This window comes from Dicentrarchus labrax, unplaced genomic scaffold, assembly GCF_905237075.1.
Source record: "Dicentrarchus labrax unplaced genomic scaffold, dlabrax2021, whole genome shotgun sequence".
NCBI classification, from domain to species: Eukaryota; Metazoa; Chordata; class Actinopteri; family Moronidae; genus Dicentrarchus; species Dicentrarchus labrax.
The window spans coordinates 1,871,222-1,885,440 of NW_026136703.1; the positions used below are offsets into that span (position 1 = coordinate 1,871,222).

The 14,219-nt window shown below is 38.7% G+C and overlaps 1 long non-coding RNA gene across 1 annotated transcript in view; it reads left to right on the top strand.

Annotated features, from left to right (window-relative positions):
• The first annotated feature begins 1,169 nt into the window (after window positions 1-1,169).
• The window catches only part of LOC127354537 (uncharacterized), a 520,620-nt gene continuing 507,570 nt past the window's right edge, over window positions 1,170-14,219 (top strand). The window contains exon 1 of the long non-coding RNA XR_007881575.1: window positions 1,170-3,772. This is a non-coding gene — a long non-coding RNA (uncharacterized LOC127354537). The remainder of the gene's footprint in view (window positions 3,773-14,219) is intronic.

Consider the following 14,219-nt stretch of genomic DNA (forward strand, 5'->3'; position numbering starts at 1 on the left):
TGTGATTATTTCTATAAAATGGTTTACAATTGATAAAATACACACTGAAAATAAGTACAAAATAGGAGATAGATAGATAGATTATATATATATATATAATCTGTATCTAAAAGGATAGGACAATAAATACAGATAACAAAAAGGCCAAAGTATACAAAAAAATTTTACTAATGGAATCAGCCATACATGATATTATAAGCTTTTCCAGAGTCTTGTTTCCATGCTTGCAAGAGCTCTGTGCTCTCTAGATTTGAATTTGCTTAGTCCTCCATGTAATGGCTTCAGGGGCACAGGCAGTCAGTCACAGTTGGGGTTACTGAGAGAAAGTCAGGGAATATAACTACTAGTACTACTTTTATTTAAGTTTGTTACGACCCGGCTCGATTTGGAGAGCAGTAACATACAATTGGAAAAGAGATGGAATGCGACAATTGACAGGTTCAGGTTAAAATCAGGTGTTTAATTAACTAAGGAGAGTGGGCTTGCACAATGAAATATAACAAAAGAGAGGCTATACAGGTGCTGTAAAATAACTAGTACACGAAATGAAGATGACTGAATGACACTAAACAAAAGGAGATCAGCACCCATAAGCTTACAAACTAGTGAACAAAAAACAAACTAGCAGTTATTCTGCAATTTAAAAGGTCTCAAACAAAAGAGTGTCCAACTCTTGGTACACTATACAAACTAAAGAAGTCACAAAGATTACAAAGGCACTGGCTGAATCCACTCAGACAACAGCCAGGCAATACTAAGAAATACAAACACTCTAAACTAACACAATGGTGTGCAACCAACAGCGAGGCGAACTGATCACTAGTTCACAGCCGCCCTGAACTGTGGACACACAAGCTATTTAAGTGCAGCTGGGGTTGATTGAAGACTCCTGATTGGTAGCGTCGGTGGAATCGCAGCCACACCAATCACAGATGCCAGGGGACAGCAACCAGGAAGTAGGCGGTCTCTGCTCCAGAAGGACCAACCCTCAACAGGAAATCACACATGAAACACCACAATGAATATACACTAAACGACAGTCAGCGGCGGCCATAACAAGTTATTAACAATTTTCTTCAATTTTCAATTTAATCTGCTTTTAATGGCATGAATGTTAGAAACAACTTTTGCCAAAGTGTTAATTATTAGAAAACAACAATAAACACAGTTCTGATAACAACAACAATAACAATAATAATAATAATAATATATTAAAGAATACAACAAGAAAATACGTAACTCTTTAAAGTTTAGAATTATTGAGTATTCCAATCTGATGCTGTCATATTTTTCACATTTTAAGAGAAAGTGCATCTCTGTCTCAACCTAAGCTGTTGTTCAGTGACCACAGACTCTTTCCTCTGTTGGTAGCCAGGACTTCTTGTGTCGTCCTTTCTCTAAGGCAAGACTGTGGTCACTCAGGATCTGTCTCTGCTTTGTATCTCTGACAGCAAAGAGATACTCACTTTTATTCATCGTTTAGGGCCAGATAACAATTCAGTTTGTTTTGAGTTTTGGTTTGATTTGTCCGATATTCCAGATAAGCATCTACTCCTGATTACTGAGTGGACCCCACATTTCACTCCCAAAAAGGGCAATATGTTGGATTACACTGTCAAATATTTTAGTCCAAATTCTAATTGGTATGTCTATTTTATAAAAAAAATTTACTGACTGCATAAAAAGCTCTACATGCCCTTTATTTTTAGCTCATTCACAGCCCGACCAAAGTTACCTGACGCACTGATTTTGAGCCTCAGGTATTATATAGGCTTTACTCGTCTTTTTTCTGTATATATAATGATCAGTTAAATCAATGAAAGTGTGTAGAGTTTTTACATTTACAACAGAAAACTGCAAGGAGAGACATTTATTGTTGGTTGCCCTGCACTTCTACAGCCCTGCACATCTAGAAATAGCACTAGAGGGATACCTACAACATTATATTTTGAAGAGCAGGGCTACTGACCAAGTTGCAGCACTCGACGACTCTGGAGTGAGAAAGAGCGCATACATGGATCTACTGATGCTCTTTCATTCAACCCGTTCATATGAGACAGCTCTTAGTCACTTTTTATTTGTGTAATGTTTGTCACCATTTAGAGACTCCATTCTTCAGTGTCATTTTTACTACACTTCACTGATAAACCATAAATAGTTACAATCATGATGTACTTGTAACCAATTAAACTGGATAATTTATATCTAATCATTTTAGCCTCATAACCTCACACAAGGCAGAAAGCCAAAACAAATATATATCTACACAATGCACACCAAAAGACATTAACACTGTGCAACCCAGTGTGGCATACCCATTATGTAGGTCAGTCATCACAAACACTATTTTATTAGTTCAATAACTTTAACTCTTCACCTGCTGAATTAATGTGGTAAATGGTAAATATCATGAGATGAGTGAGATAAGGAGAGAGAGGGCCAGACTACAATAACCCAGTTTGACACCAGTGACAGGAACCATTGTAAATAAAACTAATATATACTTTTAATTGCCAGCTGTGAAACAGCCTATATAAAAAGTAGGAGGGACCCTGCAGTCCCAACACCATGCACACCATCACGGAAGGGGTGGAATAGGATCCAGGATTCCTTCAAAAGTGATGCATCAGAAAATATGACAGAGACCTCTCCCCAGGTACCTTCACCGCCATTGATGAGGTTCAGGTGCAAGTGAACCGATTCTTTTGGCCCACCAGAGAGGACATGAAGGTTTGGATTTAAAAATAATTATCTTAAATGTCATGTTATTGTCCTGCTGCATGTAAAAGCGTTTTTGAGCAAAATACTGAACTCAAAATTGCTCCTGATGCTTTGCATTGTTGTTAGTTTCTGTTTGTGGTAGACTTTGCCATCTCTCTGTGAATGGGTGAATGTAGTATAAACCCCCTTAAGTGGTCGGAAGACTAGAAAGTGCTATGAGTAGAGTCCATTTACATTTGACATTTCAACTTAATTAATTCAAAATGCTGCAGCACGAGTCCTGACAGGAACTAGAAAAAGAAATCACATATCTCCTGTACTAGCTTCTCTGCACTGGCTCCCTGTAAAATGTAGAATAGAATTTAAAATTCTCCTCCTCACTTACAAAGCTCTTCATGGTCAGGCTCCTTCATATCTTAAAGAGCTCATAGTACCCTATTACCCCACTAGAACACTACGTTCTCTGAATGCTGGGCTACTTGTGGTTCCTATAGTCTCTAAAAGTAGAACAGGAGCCAGAGCCTTCAGTTACCAAGCTCCTCTCCTGTGGAACCAGCTTCCAGTTGTGGTTCGGGAGGCAGACACCCTCACCACATTCAAGAGTAGGCTTAAGACATTCCTCTTTGATAAAGCTTATAGTTAGGGCTGGATCAGGTGAGTCCTGAACCATCTCTTAGTTATGCTGCTATAGGCCTAGAGTATCGGGGGATTTCCCATGGTGCACTGAGCTCCTCTCTTCCTCTCTCTTTCTGCACTCATCCATGTTCCATTAATGCATGTTACTAACTTCACTTCTTCCCCGGAGTTCTTGTGCTTTCTCGTCTTGCAGGTTCTCATGGATCCTGGTGGAGCCTCCTGCCATGGTCCTGCTAGATTGCCATTGCCAATACTGTTGTTGCTGTACACCTGTCTGTCTGTCTGTCTGTCTGTCTGTCTGTCTGTCTGTCTCTCTCTCTCTCTCTCTCTCTCTCTCTCTCTCTGTCTCTCTCTCTCTCACCCCAACTGGTCGAGACAGACGACCACCCACCTAGAGCCGAAGGATCTGTCCTAGGTTTCTGCCTTTTAACAGGCAGTTTTTCCTTGCCCTTGTCACCAAGTGTTTGCTCATGGTGGTACTGTTGGGTGTCTGTAATTAATGTTAAAGAGTTCGGTCTAGACCTGCTCTATTTGAAAAGTGTCCTGAGATAACTTCTGTTATGAATTGGCGCTTTACAAATAAAATTGAATTGAATTGAATTGAATTGAATTTTGAGATGTCAGTAAAGATGTCTTCAGGCACATGGAGAAACCCTCGATGTGGTACTCCTCCTTGAGTTCCTTCAGAGGGTCATCATGAACATTAAACTAGACCAATGCTCAGCAAGGATCCACAGCTCAGAAATAAGACTCTTTCCCATTTTTAAAGTGTATGGGAACCAGCAGATGCTTTTTTGGTCTTTTCAATGTACAACATAGTTCCTGTTCATATTGACCGTCTATGAACCTGTTATCTCACAATTTGCCTCACTGTACAACCCTTGCCCTATTTCCCCAGCACCCCAGTTGTCAACATATAAAACCATAACATTATGAGCACTGACAGGTGCAGTGAATAATACTGATTATCTGGTTATCATGGCACCTGTCAGTGGGGGGGATATATTATGCAGCAAGTGTTATATTAGGCCGGTGGGGTCTGATCCAACAGACGAGCAACTGTAGCTCAAACTGCTGAAAAGGTGTCAGAACACAGTTTGCTGGTATGGGGCTACATAACATTCTGACCACCAGGATGCCCAGGTGGTCAGAATGTTACGGCTGATCGGTTTATGTGGGGCCCATGTGTAAAAACACACAACTGTTTTGATGTTAAGGCATGTTTAAAATGTATAAATCTGCAACTTTGTTAATTTCAAGATGTAATGAACCTGTTGTCATTGTGGGCGGCTGTGGCTCAGAGGCAGAGCGGGTCGTTCCTTAATCAGATTGTGGGTTCGATCCCCGGCTCCTGGTGCCACATGTCGAAGTATCCTTGAGCAAGATACTGAACCCCAAATTGCCCCCGATGCCATGCATCGGTGTGTGAGTGTGTATGAATGTTAGTTTCTGTTCGATGGACTTTGCCATCACTGAGTGAATGTGTGTGAAAGGGTAAATGTGGCATGTAGTGTAAAAGCGCTTTGAGTGGTCGGAAGACTAGAAAGAGCTATACAAGTACAGGTCCATTTACCATTTACCATTGTCTCACATATGCCTCATTGTACAAGCCCACCCCACCCTCCCTGTCTGTGCACAACCCAACCTTCTGTTTATCAGTTAACTGAAGTGATTATGCTTATACATTTCTCCAGCATACTGGCACAAGCAATTCAAGACCCCATCTGATGTGGATTATGGCTGGTATATTAATGTTGAGGTTTTTGATATATGTTGGACTGAGTTAAACACAGCTATTTGGGTGTATTTTTGAACAGATGAACTGGCAAGAATTCAGTGTGGTGTTCAACAAAACAAGCAACTATAAGGTAAGCTTGCTTGTACATTTAAATTTAAACAAATTTGGAATTTAAATCCTGTATACTACATTGCAATAATAATTTTGATTTTAGTTTTCTTGCATTGATAATGTAAAATATTAGTTTTAACTCACAGTATCAAGTTAAAACAAGTGATTTAGTTCAATAAAGTTTGACAACTTAAACTATTGAGACAACTAGAATTGTTAAATTTGATTAACTTTACTTAAGTAACAAAAGTAATCTTAATCTCTAAGTTGTATTTTCAAGGAGGCAGGAGACCATGCATGTCAAAGTTAAACCAGCTTGAAATGTCTTAGGGTATAGAGACTGTTTAAATAGGTTAAATATCAGAGTAATGTAGTGCAATTAGTTCTGACTTGGAATTTGTGAAGCCATGACCGTAAGTCAGGAGAGCACAATGGACATCAACTAGAGTAGGAATCTGAAAAGCACACAATGATTCTCCTAACAGAAATAGATCAAGTGTTTGAAAATAGTAAATAATGAATGATTCATAACCGTGTCAAAAGGCTCTGGAATTAAAGAGTAATAATGGGTTGCGTTCTCACCAATACCATATTTTACAGTAAAGAAAAGTTCATGGAGCATCAATGCAATGGAAGAACAATAGCAGTCCCTATTTCAAGAGGCAAACAGGGAAAAATGTGTTGTGTCCGCCTTGCCATATAATGTCAACAGCTCACTGATAGGATCTGTGTTTGAGAACTTGGGCTTTCGCAGAGAGAGTGTTGCCTTCCAGCTCCATGACAACTTTCTGGAGTGCTTCGAAAGTGTATTTGACTTCAGGAAGGTAGTTAAGATTCCAAGCATACATTTGGCCACACAACATGGCAGTAGCTAATGCAATGTTATCCAGGTCTTTCAGCACCATCTGGCCTTCAAGGAAAATCCCAATGTCCTCTGATTTATCAATGGTTTATCTTTGTTTGATATTCCCACTGTGGCCTCCTCGGTGGATCATGGATGAGGGCTTCATCTTCTGCCTACCAAGTGCACAGTCACAAAATGAGATCAAATAAAATACATTAAATATATGCTATGGAAATATTTTAGCCAATGTCCATGTTAATATATACAAACACAAGTTCTGCATTCAATTCAATTCAATTCAATTCAGAAATACAAAAAAAGTTTGTATAGCGCCAATTCATAACAGAAGCTTTTCAAATAGAGCAGGTCTAGACCGAACTCTTTAAAACATTATTTACAGAGACTCAACAGAACCAACATGAGCAAGCACTTGGCAACAAGGGCAAGGAAAAACTGCCTGTTAAAAGGCAGAAACCTAGGACAGATCCTTCGGCTCTAGGTGGGTGGTCGTCTGTCTTGACCAGTTGGGGTGAGAGAGAGAGAGACGGACAGACAGAAGTGAAGTTAGTAACATGCATTAATGGAACATGAATGAGTGCAGAAAGAGAGAGGAGCTCAGTGCACCATGGGAAATCCCCCGATACTCTAGGCCTATAGCAGCATAACTAAGGGATGGTTCAGGACTCACCTGATCCAGCCCTAACTATAAGCTTTATCAAAGAGGAATGTCTTAAGCCTACTCTTGAATGTGGTGAGGGTGTCTGCCTCCCGAACCACAACTGGAAGCTGGTTCCACAGGAGAGGAGCTTGGTAACTGAAGGCTCTGGCTCCTGTTCTACTTTTGGAGACTATAGGAACCACAAGTAGCCCAGCATTCAGAGAATGCAGTGTTCTAGAGGGGTAATAGGGTACTATGAGCTCTTTAAGATATGAAGGGGCCTGACCATGAAGAGCTTTGTAGATGAGGAGGAGAATTTTAAATTCTATTCTGAATTTTACAGGGAGCCAGTGCAGAGAAGCTAGTACAGGAGAGATGTGATCTCTTTTTCTAGTTCCTGTCAGTACTCGTGCTGCACGTTTTGAATTAATTGGAGCGTTTTAATGGACTTATTGGGGCAACCTGATAATAAAGAGCTGCAGTAATCCAGCCTTGAAGTAACAAATGCATGGATTAGTTTTTCTGCATCTGTCTGTGATAGGATGTGTCTAATTTTTGTAATTTGCGTAAATGAAAGAAGGCAGTCCTAGAGGTCTGCTTAATGTGGGAATTAAATGACAAATTCTGACCAAAGATAACTCCAAGATTCCTGACAGTGGTGCTAGAGGCCAAGGTAATGCCATCTAAGTAACTATATCTTTAGACAGTGAGTCTCTAAGATTTTTGGGGCCAAGTACAAGAATTTCGTTTTTTTCTGAGTTTAACATTAGAAAATTGCAGCTCATCCAGGATTTTATGTCCTTAAGACATGTTTGTAATTTAGATAATTGATTAATTTCATCGGGCTTGATTGATAGATATAACTGCGTATCATCTGCATAACAGTGAAAGTTAATGGAGTGATTCCAAATAATTTTGCCTAAAGGGAGCATATACAAAGTAAATAGAATTGGTCCAAGTACAGAACCTTGTAGAACTCCATGACTAACTGTAGTATTTTTTGAAGATTACAGCTACTTTAAAGGACTGTGGTACATATCCTGATAATAAAGAAAGATTAATCATATCCAGTAAAGAAGTGCCAATTAAGGGTACGACTTCTTTAAGCAGCCTAGTTGGGATTGGGTCCAACAGACTGATCAGGTTGATGGCTTCGATGTAGAAATTATTGAAGTTAACTGATGAAGATCGATAGCAGAAAAACATTCTAAATATATATCTAAGTTTACATTAGTTAAAGTTCCTGAACTTGGAGAGCCACTGATAACTGTTGATGGCAGTTGGTGATTAATTTTCTCTCTAATAGTAATAATTTTATTATAAAAAAAGCTCATAAAGTCGTTGCTACTTAAATTTATGGGGATATGTGGCTCAATAGAGCTGTGGCTCTCTGTCAGCCTGGCTACAGTGCTGAAGAGGAACCTAGGGTTATTCTTATTTTCTTCTATTAGTGCTGAGTAATAGGCTCCTCTGGCATTATGGAGGGCCTTTCTATAGGTTTTAAGATTATCTTGCCAAATTGAGCGATATTCTGATAGTTTGGAAGAGCGCCATTTCCTTTCAGATTTCCTAGCTTTTTGCTTTAATTAGCGGGTTTGGTGGTTGTTCCATGGTGCTAGTCTCCTATGTTTTAATAATTTCCTTTTTATAGGAGCGATAGAATCTAATGTTCTTCATAGTGAGCCTGCAGCACTATCAACAAGATTATCAATTTCAGAGGGACTAAAGTCGTTATAGGACTCTGTTAAATTCAGACATGGCATTGAATTAAACACTGAAGGACTCTCCTCCTTAAATTTAACTACAGCACTGTCAGATAGACATCTGCTGTAGGAAGTTTTGCCTAATGGCTTATAATCTAATAGTATGAATTCAAAAGTTATTAAATAATGGTCAGATAGGAAAGGATTATGTGGGAAGACTATTAAATGTTCAATATCAATCATTCAGACTTTAGCAGCATTCATACAACTTTTCAAAAGGTAATTCAAGGACTTTTTTAAAGTACATTCAGGGTACCTAAACCAAACATTTCCAGACAGATTTTATCATCACAGTTAAATTGTTAGTATAAATGCAATTGTGAAAAATAAAAGAGAACAATGAAGGAAAATAAAAAACTTCCATTATACCCACAACAATGAATACATATTATCACTTTAATTTCACTTTTGTTATATTTAGAGATATTTAAGTACAGAAAATCATATATATGTACATTAGAAAGTATTTCCATATTCTACACATTTACATTAGAAAATATCTACTTCACATTAGAACACTGCTTCTCAAACTATGGTACAGATAGCACTTGTGGTAAGCGAGATCCCCGAGTGGTACGCAGAGGAATCTCCAAAATATGTTAAAATGATGTAAATAATATGTAAATTAAATAATTTAATAACATATAATACTATCAAAATGATACAAAGTGTTTACTGTAAAATACTTCAACTATGAGATTTAAAATTTAAAAAACCTGTATTACTTTTGTTACAATATCAGCGTGCTATGTTCACGTAGTGCATACATCCAAGGAAGAAAAAAGATGTACACATAACCTTTTTCCACCTGGACAAGAGAGGAAGTGTGGGAAGGGAGAAGATAAATCAGATGCACCTTTAAGCTGGAAAATAAAAACTAACAAAGGCAGCATGGAAGAGGACAGACAGAGGAGTGACTGTAGCTTAAAGGAGGAGATGATTGGGAAGTAAAATCCAGTATCTGGGCACATTTGTTCTAAACATCAGTGACATCAGTAAAATTGTGCAGTTGTTGCAAGGAATGGATTTACTGAACTTTCCTGGACAACAAGGCACGGCTGGAAATAAGCTGATCCCGGAAGTGAGTTTGGCCTGCTTGTATACAACGTTGGTCTTCTTTGTCTCCATTGGACCTACAAAAGTTAAACTAAGTCTCCTTTTCTGAAACTCTCCAGGCTTCTAATAGTCTCTTGCCTCACCTGCCTCAGGTTAATATACTCTCTCATCTTCTTCCTTCAGTAGACATTAAAGCCCCTCTCAAACACACTAACATACACACACACAGTCATCCCTCTCAACTCAACTAACTGAACAGAACTAAACTGAATCCATTCTGAAGCACCTACAACCCCCCGAAACATATTCCCCCAGCATAGTTTCTCCTACACACTTCACAGCCCGTTCTGATTCCCAGGTTGTTAAATACAGATGTGAGCAGTGTTCAGTTACTTGCAATCTGCAAATTCCCCGCTATTTGGCACTAAATCCTACAATGGACACTTCAAGCAGAAAGTTCCTCTGTTTTTATACTTTGTGAGATGCTTCAAACTGAAGCTCTTTTGTTTAGTATATTGTTCAGAACTCCCCAAACCCTCTTCAGGTGGTCAATGATGATCCAATGAACCACTGGCAAGCACTGCACTGCATATTCTCCACCATCACTTGGACCTCTTTCTATAGAGGCTTGCTTGTGGGAGGATTCATCTAATCTGTTGCTGTCTGGGTTGATGCTCGTGAAAGAGTCAGACTTGGTCACTGAACTGGATGAACTTCAGGACTTTATCACAGGATCTCTCATGGTTGCTACTGATGAATACTCTTGGGTCCAGCACTGATCGATATCTCAAAAAGGAATAAATGATTGGAGCTTTTTCAAATAACTTTGTGACACTCTTCATAAAAAAATATTTACAACTCTCTCTGAACTTCACATTCTCCATTCACAGTTGGTTGAACAACCAGCCCTGAATGTATTGTGCAGAATGTGCAGACTGCAGCTCCCAAACTCCTCCATCTTCTTGCCACTTTGAATTTGTATGTATTTTTCAATTTAAATGAGACTGTGGAAACCAATACTGTGCACACAGAATTTTTCATGGATTTTATTGATTTGGTGTGAACTGACCCTGGTGCCAATAAATCCTACACACTGGTCTTTTAATTATGGCCAAAAACATGTTTTGTGATGTCACAGTGACCTTGACCTTTGACCACCAAAATCTAATCAGTTCATCCTTGAATCCAGGTAGAGGTTTGTGCCAAGTTTTGAGGCATTCTTGAGATATTGCGTTCACAGGAATGGGGTGAGCGCACAAAAAAACCCCGAAAGCTTGATGCCTCCAGCCACGGCTATCATCAACGCAGGCAAAATAGAACTAATGTAAGTAATGAGTTACTGGTGTCCATAACTGGCTGACCTAATTAACAATAGTTGGAACACCAGTAAACATTGGCTTCTTTATGGCTGTGTTGCTTCCTCACTGCCATGTAGGACTACTGAGGTTCCACCTGTTTTAAATTTAAACAACACTACATTAATTAGAGTGACGTGCCCTTTATCCTAACAGAGGACATCCATAATTGATCCACTCCAGGGATGGAACAGGAATTTTTTATCATACTGTATGAGAGCAGATGCCACAGTGATAAACAAAAGTGCAGAGATAGTTTGAATAATTTTGTCTGTCTAACATCCCAATTAAGCTGTGAGTACCTGGCCACTGCAGGAACCAGTATCAACCCATTCTCCATTAACCACATTGGAAACCCTACTTAATGATAACCCATTGGCTCCCTGGCTGTGATCAATGAGCAGCTTCACTGAATGTCTCGGTGACTGGTCTAAACCAGGGTTGTTGTCATAACAAAAGCAGATGCGCAAAGGATTCAATTAATCAATTTGTATGCATCTGTTTGGCTTGCATGGAAGTTTAGAATGTTCACTATATATAAAGTCAATAATGAACTCCATCCATCAAGCTGCCACTGTGCTATGTGTGGTGGAACACTGCAACAGTCCAGGTAAAACACAGAGAAAGTAGTCGGTTCTGCCTGAGGCTTGTTAGTGGCTGCTGGTTTGAGATCAGTGCTTTTCATTCTATTAGTGAGATGTCTGGGTCGTCACACAATGTCTTAATTAAGATGAATTATGTTAATTTCAGCTTTAGCTGTTCATGACTTTGCTCCTGCTGACAAGAGAGATGAGCATAGACAAATGCTGTATCAAAAATATTGTTAATGGTACTGATATTCAAATTCTTTAAAAGGTTAAAAAAAATTATCACATTTTTCTTTTCTTTTTTTAATCATTTACTTTTTAATCATGTCTGTGATTTTTGTCACTTCCAATAATTCCAATTCCACAAGGGATGTCCTGATGCTAACACATCATCAAATACCAATGGTTTGGTAATGAGACTCAACAGTCAACTATCTTTCTTGACTCTGATTGGTTGTTTTCATTCAGGCCTTATCGATTCTTGCAAATACCATTAGGAGCACTAGGAGGAGCCAGAGGAACCTGATTTTTTCACAGATTATCTGTTTCATGTACTACTGTCAGGAATCAGGATATAGTGAAAGTCTCAGCAAATATGACAAAAAGTTACCTACTGCAGCTTTAAATAAGTAAAGTTACTTGAACTCAATCAAAGGGTGACAAAAAAGAACACTAATACTGATTACATGTAAATAAACTCATTAATATAGTGTGTGAAAAGAAAGGGTTATTATGGTTGCACATTTGGGGAAAATTTTGAAGTTATGGTATTAATGCAATTGCATGACTAACTATAGGTGATGCAGCATTTTACTACTAAACCTATTCTTTAATGAATACAGAATTTGTTAAACTATTGCTTTCACATATTTAAATAAGGAAAGTTCATAATGAAGCTGATGAACTGTTTGATTTAATTTATTCTAATGTTAAAGGTCCAGTGTGTACATGGAGATAATATTCAGAGGTATTTAGGTGTATCACCTGAATTTAGGAATTGTTTTTGTTACCTAAAAATAAGCTGGTTTCATCTACAGACACCATAGGTCGCCATGTTAACCCGCCATATTTCTGCAGTAGCCCAGAACAGACAAACAAAAGACTGGCTCTAGATAAGGTATTTTCACACATTTTTTGTGCGTTTTTCATGTGTTTTGTGGACACCATAGTTTCTACTTAGCTCTTGGAAGGGGAGGGTGAAGCCACAGTTTCAGGCAACTACACCAAAGATGCCACTAATTCCTACACACTAGACCTTTAAGTAGACACACTGATATATTATTTCCTCAGAGTTGTGTTTCTAGCAGAATAACAATTGTAAATCCTATGTTTACAGCTTGTCTTTATCTGTGCTACTTCTGGAAACAAGCTTGAGTTTGCGATCCAGAAAACCAAAAAATGAGCTAAAATAGACTAAAATAGAGAGTAACTGAAGAGTTGATGATAATTCATCACTTCGAGCAGCCACTTCCATATTACACATCATTTGATCAGTGCTTAATTTGAGCAGCTTTAAACATAAATTAATAATTTGTTTCCCTAAACTTTTAATTGCTGCAATGAATAGCATTCCAGCTCAAGCTGTCAAGTGTGGGGTGTGTGTCTGATGTGAGGGTATTGGAACTTTGTGAAAGTGACTCTTGTTTGTGACTCCTCTCCCTGCCGCCGCAGCCAGCCCCTAACTGTTATTGATAGCCCTGTTGTAATTCTGCCTAAGACAGCACAGTTGTCGGTGCCCTTGCCCCCAGTAATCACACCAACTTTAAGTGATTGCGATGCTTGTCTGACAGCAGGCAGGAAGGACTGGGCAGCTGCTTTACATATAAATGCACATTCACCCCTCGCATTAGGAAAGACGTAATTAAAATGTAGTAACATCATGTGGATACTTGGTCTAACAGGCTAACCTCTGAGCAGTAAGAAAGTACAAAAGTTGGCCACAGCCAACTGAAAGATATTTAGGTGTTGCAGCTTCTTTAAAAATATTTCATCACACTGGGTAAAACACATAACTCAAGTGATACTAGGCACCACCTTGACTGAGCAATCATATTACCTAAACAGTATGTTCATAAGATAAGATAGACGTTATTGATCCCACACTGGGGAAATTTGCTTGTTACAGCAGCTCCAGATAGAAAACAACACAACAGATTAGAAAATACACAAAATACAAATAAAGAGTAGAAAAATACAAGATATAGTAGAAATATTAGTTAAATGTACCCTATATACAGCCTTTTATATACAGACATGATTGATGCAAACATTGCACAGCATAATACAGGCAATACAGATTAACAGTTAATCAGAGGAGAAACTTCAATTCAATTCAATTTTATTTGTATAGCGCCAATTCATAACAGAAGTTATCTCAAGACACTTTTCAAATAGAGCAGGTCTAGACCGAACTCTTTATAACATTATTTACAGAGACCCAACAGTACCACCATGAGCAAGCACTTGGCGACGGGGACAAGGAAAAACTGCCTGTTAAAAGGCAGAAACCTAGGACAGATCCTTCGGCTCTAGGTGGGTGGTTGTCTGTCTCGACCAATTTAACTCTTAAGTCATTATATCAGAGTTGGACAACAATGACTGGCTGCTCTCAGATGGTTAATGAAGGACTAATATGGGGCTGTGATTTTAATATGCTGGTCTAACTCTAACAGCCCCTCTTCTACAGAAGAACTCAGCAGTTTGATTGGGCTTGAAGGCGGGTTAGTGGGCCAAGGCCTGAGTCAACTAAT